This window comes from Protopterus annectens, chromosome 8.part0 (assembly GCF_019279795.1).
Source record: "Protopterus annectens isolate FY-2018-M chromosome 8.part0, PAN1.0, whole genome shotgun sequence".
Taxonomy (NCBI): domain Eukaryota; kingdom Metazoa; phylum Chordata; order Ceratodontiformes; family Protopteridae; genus Protopterus; species Protopterus annectens.
In genome coordinates this window covers 1699725238-1699740273 of record NC_056741.1, presented here as the reverse complement: position 1 = coordinate 1699740273, position 15036 = coordinate 1699725238, and the positions used below count along the sequence as shown (strand labels likewise).

The 15036-nt window shown below is 48.2% G+C and overlaps 1 protein-coding gene across 1 annotated transcript in view; it reads left to right on the top strand.

The window, feature by feature from the left end:
* Positions 1-15036, top strand: part of PLA2G15 (phospholipase A2 group XV) — a gene marked incomplete at its 5' end in the record, with an annotated part of 2054678 nt that overhangs the window by 240690 nt on the left and 1798952 nt on the right. The window lies entirely within an intron of this gene.

The window sequence follows — 15036 nt, the reverse complement described above, 5'->3', positions numbered from 1 at the left end:
AAGACCTGCTTCTCTGAAGTGCTTGGTAGGGAACAGGTGTTGGGGATGCTTTTGGGTTATACGTGGTAGGAACAGGGGAGTGAAATTTTCACTGAACCAGTCAGCCAGCAGTTTTGTTATATCCACAGGTTCTATAAATGTAGTACCATTAACTACTACTACAACACAAATCTGGGCCTTACCTTTGAGTTTACAGATGTAACTAAAGAGCGTCTTGTGGTTATCCTTAGGGAAGCTAATTTGGATTCGTAGTTAGCTTTGGAGGACTTCACTAGGAGTCTTGTTTGTTTAAGTTGAGGAGGGAGTGTTTCCAGTTTTGAGGCCGTTCCTTCCTACTCTTAGGCAGCAATTTCTTTCTCCTGTTGTAGAACCTATTAATGGCAGTTGCCCACCAGGCAGGTTTGTTTTTTCTTGAAGATCTTGCTTTGGTTCTGTCAGGTACAGCAGAGTAGATGCAGTTGTACAGGTGCTTGTATAAAGCATTGGTGTATAACTCAGCGTAGGTGTCTGTTCAGTCATTGGGGGGAGGGGCTGTGAAGATATTTATGCTGTCATGTAAGAGGCTGTAATTGGTCTTGGAGAAGTGTTTAGTCTAGTTATTGCTAAGGGGGGGGGGGTGGTCTTGTGATCTGAAGTAGTTACTTCGTTTGATCTGCAGCCTGTGGGATTCGGATCCGACCTCTGATCCGAGCCGGCAGCTTTCCAAGCTTCAATATCTGAGCTCCTAGCTCCTCCCCCCTACCCATAATCCCATGCTACCAACCACATTACCTCAGATCGTTTTTTGCCGCGGCTAAAGACGGTTGCTTCTCTGTGAAGAGCTCCTAGCATTTGGTGAGATTGTTCCTTTTTTCTCTCAAAACTTTGAAATTTTCTAGTTAAATTTGTGTGTGTGCTGTTTTAATCAAAACCTTCCTTGTTTAAAAAAAAAAAAAAAAAAACTCTCTTAGTTTTAAATTGTCTCTCCCCCTCCCCCCCTTAGTGTTTGGGTGTGTGTGTGAGAGGATAATGGCTGAATCAAAAGCTATTTTTTCAAAGTGTACTGAGTGTGGCCACAAGCATTCCCCTGCTGATGGCCACACTCAGTGCGTTTTGTGTCTGGGGGCAGTACATATGTCGGAGGCCTGCCAAATCTGTGCGGCCTTCAACCCTCGGGCACTTAGGGACAGGAAGAACAAGCTGATCCTGGCAGGAAAACTCCCTCAGGAGTCGGCTTCTTCTTCCTCTCCCAGCCGGACCCAAGCTACTTCTGTAGCTTTGGCGCCGGCCACTCCGGTAGCTGTACCCGGGACTCAAACTCCCCCTTTCAGGTACTAGCTCTTTGGAGTCTGGGTTATCTTCTCATAAGGAGAAGAAAAAGCATAGAGAGAGGGAAAGTCATTCTACTAAAAGACGGGCCGAGTCTCATCCCTCGGCTCCGCCTGAGAAGTTACTTAAGTCCCCTGAGAGGGTCTCCAGATCCTTGTCCTCTTGGCTCCGTTCTCCTTTTTCTCCGGAGCCGGAGGAGGAGGATAGGTCTCCCTTGAGGTCTTTGAGGCGGCCTTCCCGGCCTGCCTCGACTACCTCTTCGCGGTCCTCTAGAAGCATCTCCGAGGCAGACATGGATCGGATGATGCGAAGATTTTTGCAGACCCAGATGCAGATGGGGATGCTCTTGCCCCCCCCCCCTTTGGGAGGGACGGTGGCCCCCATCTTTGCCCCGATAGCTCCTTCTCTGACCCGATTTCGGGTCTCGGAGTTGTCGGATCCAGGCCCTTTCGGATCCGGGGATACGTCGGCACCGACAGGATTGGTCTCTTCGCCGACTATGCCTTCGAGCTTGTCGGATCCAAGCTCTCGGGGCCGAGGGTTGAGCATCGGATCCGAGGGGGTGGTTGTGTCTTCGGCGCCGATTGGGTCGGAGCGCACCGCCACATCAGATTGCTTCGGCTCCGACCCCGATAGTCTCCTCGGACCCGAGGAGGTTGCTTTCTCAGGCTGGTCATGGCGAATCTCCTTTGGCTTTTGAGGTGGTTGAGAGGGTACTGTCGAGATCTTCCAGGTCCCCGATCGGGCCTTCGGATCCACCCGTGCCTCCACTCTATCAGGGTCTGTCTTCCATCATCCGTCCATCTTGACAGCCTGCCCAAAGCCTCCAGTTAGTTCCCAGGGAGGAACAATACCCGATGGACGAGCCTTCTTCGGACAGTCCCGCCGAAGAGGGACCTCGAAAGCACCAGTGCAAAAGGAGGCACCTGGACTCCCCCGAGTCCATTACCATGGATACGGATTTGGAGGATACGGAGGGTTCCCCAAGGTCACCCCCCGAAGATGTCTCATTTGGAGACATCATGGAAATGCTGCGTATAAGAGGGGGGTGGTCTGTCCAAAAACCCTCCCTGGACCAATCCGTATTTCTGGAGGCCTTTGTGGCAGGCCCATCTACCTCCTGGGTGTCCCCCCCAGCCGACCCCTTGGTGGACTTGATTACCACCAGGGCTTGGAAGGAGCCCGACACCGTGGAGCCTATCCCTAGACGCCCGGATAAGGTCCTCAGCCCTCCTTATGATAGACCTTCTTGGTCCAAAGGCGGACCGGTTGATGCTATGTTGGTGGCGGCTGCCACCAAGAGAGAACTTGCCCAAGAAAGTTCCTTGGTCCATCCGCCGGACAAGGAGTCCCGAGCATTGGACCGGATTGGGAAGCGGATGTTTGCGTCAGCAACCTTTGCCATAAGGTCGCTGAACTACATGGCACACACTATCCGGCTGCAACGTGACCTAATCAGAGTACGCTGCAGCCCCCCCGGAGTCCATGTCGGTCTCGGACAAGAAAGGTTTTGAGACTCGAATGGCCACTCTAAAGTCCATCTCAAATACAACTATGCGGCTTTTTTCTCATGCCACAGAAGGAGCCGCTAGAGCCAGCGGAGCGGGAGTAGTCTTAAGACGGCACTCCTGGCTCCACCTCTGTGACTTCATGGATCCCTTCAAGGTGTCATTCGCGAACGCCCCGTACGATGGTTCAGCCTTATTTGGCCCAGCAGTTCGCGACACGCTTGTCCAAAGCGAGAAGGATGGGAAGACGCTGTCGGCCGTCTGAGTCCGCTTCTCTAACCCCCAAAGATCCTTTTCTAGGAATCAGAGGGGGCAAAAGAAGCTGTGGTTTCGAAAATCTCAGCAATCCTGTCTTGCTGCGGACAATTCGTCCTCTAGAGGCAGAGGAGGACAAGGTGGATGCCGGCTCAGAGGCAGAGGGGGCCCGCGCAACTTCGGGTCGAGAGAACCTTTCTCGGAGGGACCCGCGCAACAGCCCTGAGGGCTTGCCCGACTGTCCCTCTCTGGAGGCAGTCTGGGGGCGATTGTTGGAGCACCGATCAAAGTGGGAGTCCATTACAAACGATCGATGGGTGCTCCGGATTATATCCAGAGGTTACACGATACCGTTCTTGCATTCCCCCCCCCAAGCCCAAACATCTCCCCGATGTTCCACCCCATCAGAGGGAGTCCGCAACTTTAGAAATTTCGCAGTTGCTGACACAAAGAGCCATCCAGCCCGTCCCCCCAGATCAGTCTGGATCGGGTTATTACTCCAGGTTCTTTTTGGTGCCAAAGAAAACAGGGGACCTCAGACCCATTCTAGACCTTTCGTCCCTGAACCTGTTCATACCCAAGGAAAAGTTCCGGATGGTTACCCTCCAATCTATTCTCCCCCTTCTGCAGGAGAACGACTGGATGTGCTCGTTGGATCTCAAGGACGTGTGCTACCATATACTAATGGACAGATGGTCCAGGAGATTCCTCCGCTTCCGGCTAGGAGCCAGTCATTATCAGTTCAGGGTTCTTCCATTTGGCCTAACCTCAGCCCCCAGAGTGTTTACCAAAGTCATGGCAGTGGTAGCAGCCCAGCTGAGACTCCAGGGCATTCAGGTGTTCCCTTACCTGGACGATTGGCTCCTCACCGCCCCTAACAAGCATCCTCTGGTTACAGCGAGAGACTATGCCCTATCTCTGTTTGCTCAACTGGGCATCTCAGTCAATTTAAAGAAGTCCTGCCTGTGCCCAACTCAAGCCCTAGATTTCATAGGGGCCAGGTTGGATACTCTAATCTCCAGAGTGGTTCTCACACCGACCAGAATAAACAGCTTGTACCGCCAAGTCTTGGATATTCTTCAGAGCCCAAACCCCCCAGCAGAATTAGTCCTGAGGGCGTTAGGATCTATGTCGGCGGCGAAAGGCCTTTCTCTCCATGCCCGTCTATGGATGCGTGTATTACAGTGGACTCTCCAGGTCCAATGGTCTCTGTTGACCCATCCTTTGGACATGCCAATTCCCCTGAGCAGGGCATGCAGGGACTCCCTACTTTGGTGGCTGCAGGCAGAACAACTCAAGGAAGGGAGACCCTTTGTGATTCCCCCAGTCGAAGCCACGTTGACCACGGACGCTTCCTGCCTCGGGTGGGGCGGGCATTATGCAGGCAAGTCAGTCCAAGGAACGTGGACTCCTCTAGAGACTGCATTGCATATCAATGTCCTAGAGATGAGGGCAGTGCTATTGGCGTTGCAAGCTCTCCATCACCTTCTACCTCTGGGGACTATTGCAATCCAGACGGACAACATGTCCGTGGTCTGGTACATAAACAAACAGGGAGGGACCAGGTCTTACCCCCTGTGTCGAGAAGCCATGAGAGTGTGGGAATGGGCTATTTCCACCAACCGCTTTCTGATAGCAATGCACATTCTGGGACGGACCAACATATTAGCAGACAGCCTAAGTCGGGTATTTCTCAGCCCTTACGAGTGGTCTCTGAATCCCTCTGTCACGAAACAGATATTCCACAAATGGGGTCAACCTCGCTGCGACCTTTTTGCCTCTCCCCTAAACTCAAAATGCAGCGAGTACTTCGCGATAGTTCCCCCCAAAGGGGAATCTCCCAGGGACGCTTTGGTTCATGCTTGGCCGCCCGGTCTTCTTTATGCATATCCTCCTCTTCCTCTGATGATGAAATTCATCCAGAAAGCCTGTCGGTTGGGGAGCAGAGTGATTCTCATTGCCCCATTCTGGCCTCAACAAGTCTGGTTCCCCTTTCTGCAGTCTCACAGTGTGGCTCCCCCATGGATCCTGGATCTCAGACCAGACCTAATCTTGCATCTGACGAGATGCCACACTCCAAACCTGGTCAGTCTCTGGCTCACAGCCTGGCTGATCCAGTTCCATTAATGGCAAGGACTCCCGGTATCTCTTCCCCTATTAAGGCTATTCTGGTGGCAGCTCATAAGCCATCAACCAGAAAACTCTACAGCAGTAAATAGAAACGTTTTTCCATCTGGGCAAAGGGTAAGGAATTAGATCCCTTTACGGTTCCTATTCCAACCATTCTGGACTTTCTATCCCTCCTTTTTGAGCAGGGAGCTAGTGCGTCCACCATTAAAGTTCAACTTGCAGCCATCTCTCATTATCATGTGGGAGATGGCATAAGTTCCCTGGCTTCAGCCAAAATTTGCAAAGCCTTCCTAAAAGGCGTGTTCCTCTTAAAGCCTCCCATTAAACCAGCTATGCCTCCATGGGATCTTACCTTGGTCTTACAAGCATTAACAGGACCACCTTTCGAACCTGCGGCCTCTGTGCCCTTAAAGTTCTTATCTTGGAAGACCGCCTTCTTGGTAGCGATCACGTCTGCCAAGCGGGTATCAGAGCTACAAGCCTTGTGCATTAAGTATCCATACCTTATTTTTCACAAAGATAGGGTTGCCCTCAGGACTAATCCTTCTTTTCTTCCTAAGGTAGCCACAGAATCTAACATTAATCAATCTATTAACCTCCCTGTTTTCTTTCCTAGCTTCCAAAACAAAGGTGAATACACATTGCACAAATTAGATGTACACAGACAACTGCGTTTTTACTTGCATAGGACTAAAGATTTCCACAAGTCAGACCAATTGTTTGTTTCTTATGCTAAATCAGCCATGGTCAAACCAATTTCTAAGGTGACAGTAGCAAATTGGATTTCTCAATGTATCAGACAGGCATACATTTCAATTGGGAGACCAGCTCCGGTTATCATTCGGGCACATTCTACCAGATCTGTGGCTACCTCAACAGCGTTTTGGTCTAGAGTTCCAGTTGACGATATTTGCTCAGCAGCTACCTGGTCCTCTTCCCATACGTTCATTTCTCATTACAAGCTGGACATGATATCCAGAAGTAGGGCTTCCTTTGGCTCCGCGGTGCTTCAGAATATCCTTCCGTAGGGACCACCCAGGGCCTTTAGGTAAGCTGGGGACTCTGTCCCACAGGTTGCAGATCAAATGAAGTAACTACTTCAGATATAGAAGTTATGTACTCACCATAACGTTCCATCTGAGTAGATACTTCATTTGTCTGCAACCGACCCCCCCGCCATCCCCCGAACCTCGGTAAAGTATTGTCCTGTGGAGAATTCTCTCCGTCTTTAGCTTATAACTTATCTGAGGTAATGTGGTTGGTAGCATGGGATTATGGGTAGGGGGGAGGAGCTAGGAGCTCGGATCTTGAAGCTTGGAAAGCTGCCGGCTCGGATCAGAGGTCGGATCCAAATCCCACAGGTTGCAGACAAATGAAGTATCTACTCAGATGGAACGTTATGGTGAGTACATAACTTCTATTTAGTTCTAACAAGACTGATTTGTGGTCGGACCTCACCTGGGGTGGCCAAGTATTGGGGGTGGTGCTGCGGTCTCCCAAGTTGGTGAGCACCAGGTCCAGGATGTTTGAGCCCCTTGTGGGTGTGTTGACCAGCTGGTCTAGGGCATTGGAGTTAACGAAGTCCAGGAACCTTTGGGTAAGTGAGTTAGAACACATGTAATTTACCCAGTCTATGGACGGGTAATTTCGATGAAGGGTCTCCACGATCACCTCTGAAGAGGTCTCATTTGGAGACATTCTCGAGATCTTTAAGCAGAGAGGTGGTTAGTCCTCTAGCAACCCTTCACCGGAGGAATAATTTCTGGAAGCTTTTGGAGCTGACCCTTCTACCTCCTGGTTTCCTCCGCCCACTGATGAGCTCATTGATTTGGTCTCTAGGCAGTAGTGAAAGGAACATTAGTCAGTTGAGCCAGTCCCTAAGCAGCCATATCGGATTCTGGCTCCACCGGTTGGGAAGGAATTTTGGAGTAAGGTCGTGCCCATGGATGCTATGGTCATGGCTTTGGCCACCAAGAAGGAACTTGCTGAGCAATGTTACTCTGTCCGTTCCCCTAACAGGGAGTCTAGGATGATGGACAGGTTTGGGAAGCGTGTCTATGCTTCAGGAACCTTTGCCTTCAGGTCACTAAATTATTTGGCACATTTTATGAGCTTGCAGAGAGATTTAATCAAGGAGCTTTCAAAATCCCTTCCAGGACCACTACTGCTGAGGCTCCATCTTCTGTAGCCTCTTAGTTGACTACTCTTCCATCTATTTCAGATTCCTCTGTGGCTTATCTCGCATGCAGCTGAGGGTGCCTCAAGGGTGGTGGGTTCAGGCATTTCCATCAAGAAGCATGCCTGTATGTGCTTGTGTGATTATGCAGAGCCTTTCACGTCCTCGTTTGTCAATACTCCCTTTGACAGTTCATTTTTTGGCCCAGAAATGAAGGACGCACACACTCCAGGTAAGAAAAAGTTGGAAAGATCCTCTCTGCAGTGGGCATATGTTTTTCAGCCTCCCAAAGATCCTTTTCTAGGCATCAATGGGGTGTTCGAAAAATGTGGATCTGATGTTATCAGTCTTCATTCTGTCCAAGTGGATTCGGAACCGATCCGTTAGATCAGACTCTGCCAGTGCTGAAGCTCGCACCCACCAAATCTCTTGCTTCTGCCTTACCCACAATGCTCCTACCAAATTATCTCAGATTTAGATTGCCGCTTCTACCAATCTTTCTCGAGCTGTGTTAGATAAGTAAACTTTCTCTGTATTTCCACTAAATAGTTTTTCAGCTGTTCTTGGTTTCTTACTGCTGCAGTCATCACCATTGGGTTATCCATGCTGTGGTAGCCCTCAGTCGGTCCGAATACCAGAATCAAGGTTTTGTGCATCGGGTGCTTTCGCTTAAAGGGTGACGTCAGGTCGCCCAACCTATAAAAGAGAGAAGGTGATGCCATTGCCTCATTCTTTCTTGCCATGGAACCCGTAGCAGAAGTAATTTGCAATAGTGCCAGTCTGCTGCTTCCAGATTTCGAACTTCAGCTGAAAGCATCTAAAGCTTCACTTGCTTAGGCTCAGAGCACGACGTACCCCGCTGTCTGTTCTGTGCCCTCTTTAACGCTAGAACTATTCGCCGTAGAGCTCTGTCTGTAGCCAGTTATTTTCATCTTCCACCACTTACTACCGATATGGCATCAGTCAGTCAGCAAACCGCAGATCTTCGAAAAAAAGTAAAGATAAGGATAGAGACAGACCGCATAAGGCCAAGCCTTCCGACGACTCCACTGCTAACCGGGCCATCAGTTCTTCGGAATTCAGTGAGGCGTTTTCGCAGCCCCTGATGTCTAACTCTATTTCTTCGCGGGCCACTACTGAGACCCTTTTGTAGTCCTGTATGCCACAGATGTCTGCATCGTCTAAAGAGCCTTTGGCTGTCTTGCCCTCGGTTGGGTCCGAAGACGCTAAGCAGGCAACGGCTTCTGAGGATACCGCTTCAAGGCCTTCGCCCTCTCTTCCGACTAACACACTGGCATCGAGGGATACCCTTCATGCCAGACTTAGACCCACACTAAAGAAAACAGCAAAAGGTCTCCATTCCATTACTCCTGCCCCTCCTCAAACTAGAATGCTTAAAATGGCAGAGGATCTCATCACTTTCATCTGGGGTGATCAGGCCACTCCTGCCAAAAGAAGGGATCCTTCTCCAGACATCCTTTTTGCTTTAGACTCAGAGGGATCTGACTCCTCTGTCTTTGAAGAGGAAAATCCTCTTGCTGCCTATGAAGACTCAGATGCAGAAGAATCTTTTCCTTCTGCATCACCTCCAGAGGACTTTTCCTTTGGGGAAACCCTCCACACCCTCAGGGAGCAGTTCCAGGTGGAATAAACAGATTTCCCTCAATCCAAGAAAAGACCTAAGATAGTTTCTGGAACTACCCCAGCATAGGCCTTTGGCCTACCCACCCATCTTGGAGGTGGAAGATGATGTTTACAAAGAATCCAGCCTTACCCCTGACACCCTTCCACCTGCCCCCAGAAAAATCTGACTGGTATTACAGGGGCACCTGACTCGCATAAATTCCTGTACAGAAATCTTGTAGCAGATCCACAGGTGATTACTCAAGGACCTAAGGGAGTTAAGGCTACCTCTGCAAAGAATCCTACTCCTTCAGACAAAGAATCCAGGGCCCTAGACAGAAGGGGTAAAAAAGTATATACCTCTGCAACTTTAACTATAAGGGCTCTCAACTGTCAGTTCCATATGTTAAAATATCAACAGCACACTTTGGAACTTTTGAAACAGAAAATTTCTGCTTTACAAAATTTTGCCAATAACAGACATAGAATTACTGCACTCTTCATCTCTGGTGGCAAAACACTCTTTGCACTGTAGGTTTGACACCCTAGAAGCTTCTAGCAAGGCAGCAGTGGCAGGATCTGTTATCAGAAGACACAATGGTTGAAGGAACAACCTCTCCCTGATCATGTCAAAGCTAAAATCATGGATTCACCTCTTGACAAAGACTGCTCGTTTGGACAGAAAACTGAAGAGGTACTTAAAAATATGGAAGACAAAGCTAAATCGGTGCAGACTGTAAGTACAACCTCCTAGAGTCAGCAGAAATGTTCCCTCTAAACACTTGTCCTTTCCTGCACCAAACAGGCAGGCACAAGGCAAAACCTATAGGAACAGACCCACCAAAGGCTTAAACTCGGGGCCAGCAAAGAATTAAACAGTGGTCCCCCTCTAATTCTAGAGCAATGAGTTCAAAAACAACTATGTATGCCAAAAACTCTTACTACCTTTCCCATCTCTGCCTGCCTCCACCACACCAAAAGCTAGGAGGAATGCCATATCTTTGCAGAGAAAATTGGAACTTTATAACAAAAGATCAATGGGTTTTAAAAATCGTTGATCAGGGGTACAAATTCAATTTGTGAGTACTACCAACTCCAAGAGGGTACCCAGACCTACCTCCAAACCAGTGTGCAGAAACACTAAAACAAGTGCAAAACCTAATAGCCCTGGGAGCAGTAGAACCTGTGCCTCCAGAACAAGTTGCAAAAGGATTCTATTCCAGACTATTCCTTGTTCCCAGGAAAGAGGGAACTTGGTGTCCCATCCTGGACCTAGCCTTTCTCAATACTTTCCTGGTAATCCCAAAATTCAAAATGCTTACCTTACAACAGCTACTACCTATGGTGCCAAACAAAGCTTGGATGCTCACCCTAGACCTAAAATATGCTTACCTGCACATCCCAATGAATCATGCAGAAAATTCCTGCACTTCAGAGCAGGATCATTACACTTTCAATTATCTACTTTGCCATTTGGCTTATCTACTGCTCCCAGGGTATTCAAATGTCTAGCTCCTGCCATTGTCTTCTGCAGTCAAAATAATATACAGCTTTATCCTTATCTGAACGACTGTATCATCCAGGCAGACTGCAAGGAACTGCTCCTGCAGAACCTCTCATTTATAAAAAGCCCACTCCTCTCTGGGGTTCACTATCAATGAAAGGAAATCAAAGCAGACACCTACCAGGAAAATCATATTTCTGGGAGCCTTATTGGACACAGAACAGCAAATGGCCTTTCTGTCCCCAGAAAACCAGTTTCCTACCAAAATACTTCACTACTCTGGCCTCTCAAACCCAGCTTTCTACCAGAAAATTCCTGCAAGCTCTAGGGTACATGGCCTCATGCATCCTTCTGGCACCTCTGACCAGATTCCACATGAAAATTCAGTGGTACCTAAAGAACCTGTGGTGTCAAAACTCTGATCCTTTGGACACCTTCCTGCCGGTGATCCCTTGCATAATCCCTTTGCTTACCAGTGGGAGTGGGAAGCACTGAGCAGCCTTTTTGTCCGAATTGGTGACGTTTCAGCCAGAAACTAGTAGTCTATTGGTCGTTTTGGGCCAATTCCTAGCTCCTTTCAGCCCCCTGCTATAAAACACGCTAAACACGTGTTTTCCAGCTTGTACCAACTCTGCACAGATCCTCGTGGTGGCCTGCAGAGTGATCCAAGCAGCAGAGAGCTAAAAGAGTGACTTTCTACCAGATATAAGTATTTTTTGTGGCTTTCCCACTGTTATTAAGCTAGCGACTGCATTTCGCCTGTTTTACTGCTACTTTAAGTGATTTCTGCATTTTACACTGTTTATTGCACTTTAAGTTACTAATTGTTGCAAATTGTTTCTGTAGGCTACACACTAAAGTGCTAGCCGATTTACAGCATTTATAGCATTTACTGTCTGTTTTTTCCTTATCTCTGTAATAAAACAAAAAATCTCTTGTTTTCCCACTTTACTGAACTAGAGTAGTCCAGTTTCAGAGTTACTGATCCCTGGGCTTTGTTTTTAGTTCCTGTTACTGATCCATTGCCTTATTAGGAAGGAGGGAAGTTTCTTTGCTTACCAGTGGGAGTGGGAAGCACTGAGCTGCCTTTTGTCCGATTTGGTGAAGTTTCAGCCAGAAACTAGTAGTCCATTGGTCGTTTTGGGCCAATTCCTAGCTCCCTTCAGCCCCTGCTATAAAACACGCTAAACTGTACTGCTGATCTAACCAGCATATCCTATAACTGAAAAGTTCATCTCTACTTGATTCCCAAGTAGACTATTCTCTATCTGTAAAGCCTAGCACTTACTCCTACAGTACTTGCACCTTGATAAAGCACTCTTATTATAGATAGTACCCCACCAGCCCAAAACCCACTTCCCGGAGTCCTTTGAAAGTTCTTTATCTACTACTTCTAGTATGTCGAGGGATCAGTTGCTAGTGTCCTCTCCAGCTCAACTGGTGAACCTGGGAATATTGAGGCAATGTTACAATTGCCTCATGTACACAGACAATCCTCTCCTTCTCCCACAAAACACAAATACATGTGAGAGATGCAACTATACGGCCAAACTGGAGGCTGAGCTCTCTCAACATAGGACTGGCAAGACCAGACAGGAGGAGAAGGCAACCACACACAATACATACCCAGTCACACATGGTACCATCACAACTTCAAATCATACACATACTCACACAAAGACATACTCGAGGCTCTGGTCAAAAATTTACCAAAACAGCAGAGGCCACCAAAGCAGACACCCAAACAACTACCGCCTCACGACCCAACACATGCAACACATAGACCACACAGTCAGAGTGTCAAACAGTCACAGCCCTTAAGGCCAAACAAAATGCCAGACACACTTGTCATTGGTGATTCCATAGTCAGACACACTGGCGTCCGCTCACCAGACTGAGTAAGGAGAAGGTCACAGTAAGCTGCCTGTCGGGCGCTAGAATCCGCCACATAATGCAAGCACTCAGGTCTCTCAACAGCAGGTACAAGTACGACTCAGTCATTGTCCACGCTGGTGTCAACGACCTGAGACGTACCTCCTTGGACTACATGAAAAGGGACGCCGAGGAGCTCTCTGATTATGTAGCCCAGGCAGGTATGACCCTGACCTTGAGCAGTATCCTACCTTCACCTAGAATGATGCCACAATACAGTGATAAGATGATCAGCTTTAATAATTGGCTTAAATTCTGGTGTCATTCAAAGGGGATCCAATGTCTGTCTGCCTGGGATGACATGCTGGACAAGCCACGCTGCTTCGCAAGGGACGGCTTGCACCTGTCACCCTGGGCTTCCGGATATTGGCAAAGGCTCTTGCCACCCCATAGTGCCTTTTTAGGCAAGGCTCAAATTCTAAACCTACCACCCTAGAACACCAAAAGGAAAAAACTAAGGGTAATGCTGCTCAATGCCAGAAGTCTCAATCTCAAGATGCACGCTCGAGGCCCTTCTCAATATGGAGAACATCGATGTCTGTGCTGTGACAGAAACCTGGTTCAAGGCTCCTGAGAGCACCCCAGCACTAACAGGTTTCACCTCATATCATGTTCCGCCCCAAAATCCGGACAACACCAAGAAAGGAGGGGTGTCCATATTCATAAAGGACACCCACACCTCAAGGTTGGTGGCAACGCACGATGCATCTGAGACCATCCAGGTGCAATTAACCATAGGCAAGACTGCTCTGCAATTTGTAGCATGTTACAGGCCACCCTCTCAAACTCAGGAACCTCACATGGCCTTCCTGAAAACATTGGAGGGATAAATGTATCTCCAAACACCATCATACTAGGTGACTTCAACTACCCTAATATAGACTGGGAACACTACTCAAGCCCGAACACTCTAACCCAAAGATTCCTGGAGTTCATAAACTCAAATGCCATGGAACAACTAGTCACCATCCCCACAAGAGGTGAAAACATACTTGATCTCATCATCACGAACATGGGATCAAAATGTTCAACACCGAAGTATACCCTCACTGGTGAGATCAGATCATAAACTAATCTCACTGGAGGTCCTCATCCCGCCCCACCTGAAACAAAAAGACCACAGTGAAAAACTTCTCAAAAGCCGATTTCACACTTCTAAAACTAGTGTGGTCTCCTTTAAGGCCCCTGAGCCAGTGGTAAACATTACTCAAACCGCTGAATCACTTACAAATGCCTTCTACCAGCACCTACAGGACTGCATGGATCAGGCAATCCCAAACAAAACTAAGACTCTCTGTACCAAAGGCAAGCGTCCAGTCTGGTGGACCCCAGCCATAAACAAGCTCTACAACAAAAGGAGGAAGCTACTACAAGATAGAGCAAAATCCTTGAAAGGTAAGACACCTTTGATCATTATAAGTAAAAAAACTAAGAGCTCTCATAAAATCATCCAAGGCAAATTTTGAGAGAAAAATCGCCAAGGACTCTAAAGACAATCATAAGGCCTTCTTTAGCTATGTTAGAAACCTAGGAGGAAACTCCCAGATATGCTCAGAATTAGTTCAAAATGATGTGAAAATTACTGAACCTACACACATTGCTAACATACTGGCTGACAGGTTCAGTGCAAACTTCTCCCCCTCCCCAAAGGAGAGATATCTATTCCAGAGGATTGTAGCCCCCAAACATCTCCAACGCCCAGGTGAGAACTGCCCTCACTAAGGCAAAACACAGCATCCATGGGACCGGATGGTGTCCCCGGCTGTGTGCTTCATGAACTCAACGAGGAATTAAACCCACAGTTAGGACAGCTGTTTAATCTTAGCCTCACCTCAGGATACGCACCCAAGGAGTGGCGCCTGGCGACTGTGGTCCCACTTCATAAGGGCGGTGCCTCCACAGACCCTGGAAATTACTGGCCCATTAGCTTGACAAGCCTTATCTGCAAAGCCATGGAGAGGATCATAATGGAACTCATAAATAAAGACATAGGGAACTTGCAGACTTTGGATCCAACCCAGTTTGGCTTTGTCAAAGGCAGATCCTGCCTCTTAAACTTGGTTGACTTTTTCGAGACAGTCACCAAGGCCATTGATGAGGGAAAGGCAGTCCATACAGCCTACCTCGACCTGGCAAAGGCCTTCGACACAATACCCCACTCAGGTATCATCAAAAAACTCATCAGCTTGAATGTAAACCCATACATCACAAGATGGGTTGCAAACTGGCTAAGCGACAGAACCCACAGGGTCAGAGTTGCTGGAGCCATGTCAGACTCAAAGCCTGTCACAAGTGGTGTCCCACAGGGCTCAGTCCTGGGTCCACTCTTGTTCGGCATCTACTTTTCTGAAGTACAAGCAAACACAGGAGGGTTATGGCTGACAAAGTTTGCAGATGACTGCAAACTGGGCGCCATAGTCGAAAACACATCTGACACAGATATCCTCCAGAAGGGCCTCACAGAAACGGATAACTGGTGCCAGAGCCATGGCCTGAAGTTAAACGCCAAAAATGCATAGTCATACCCTTCGGGAAAAACAAGGTTACCCCTAGCTACCATATAGGTGACAATCCACTGAGCACAGAAAAAGTCATCAGGG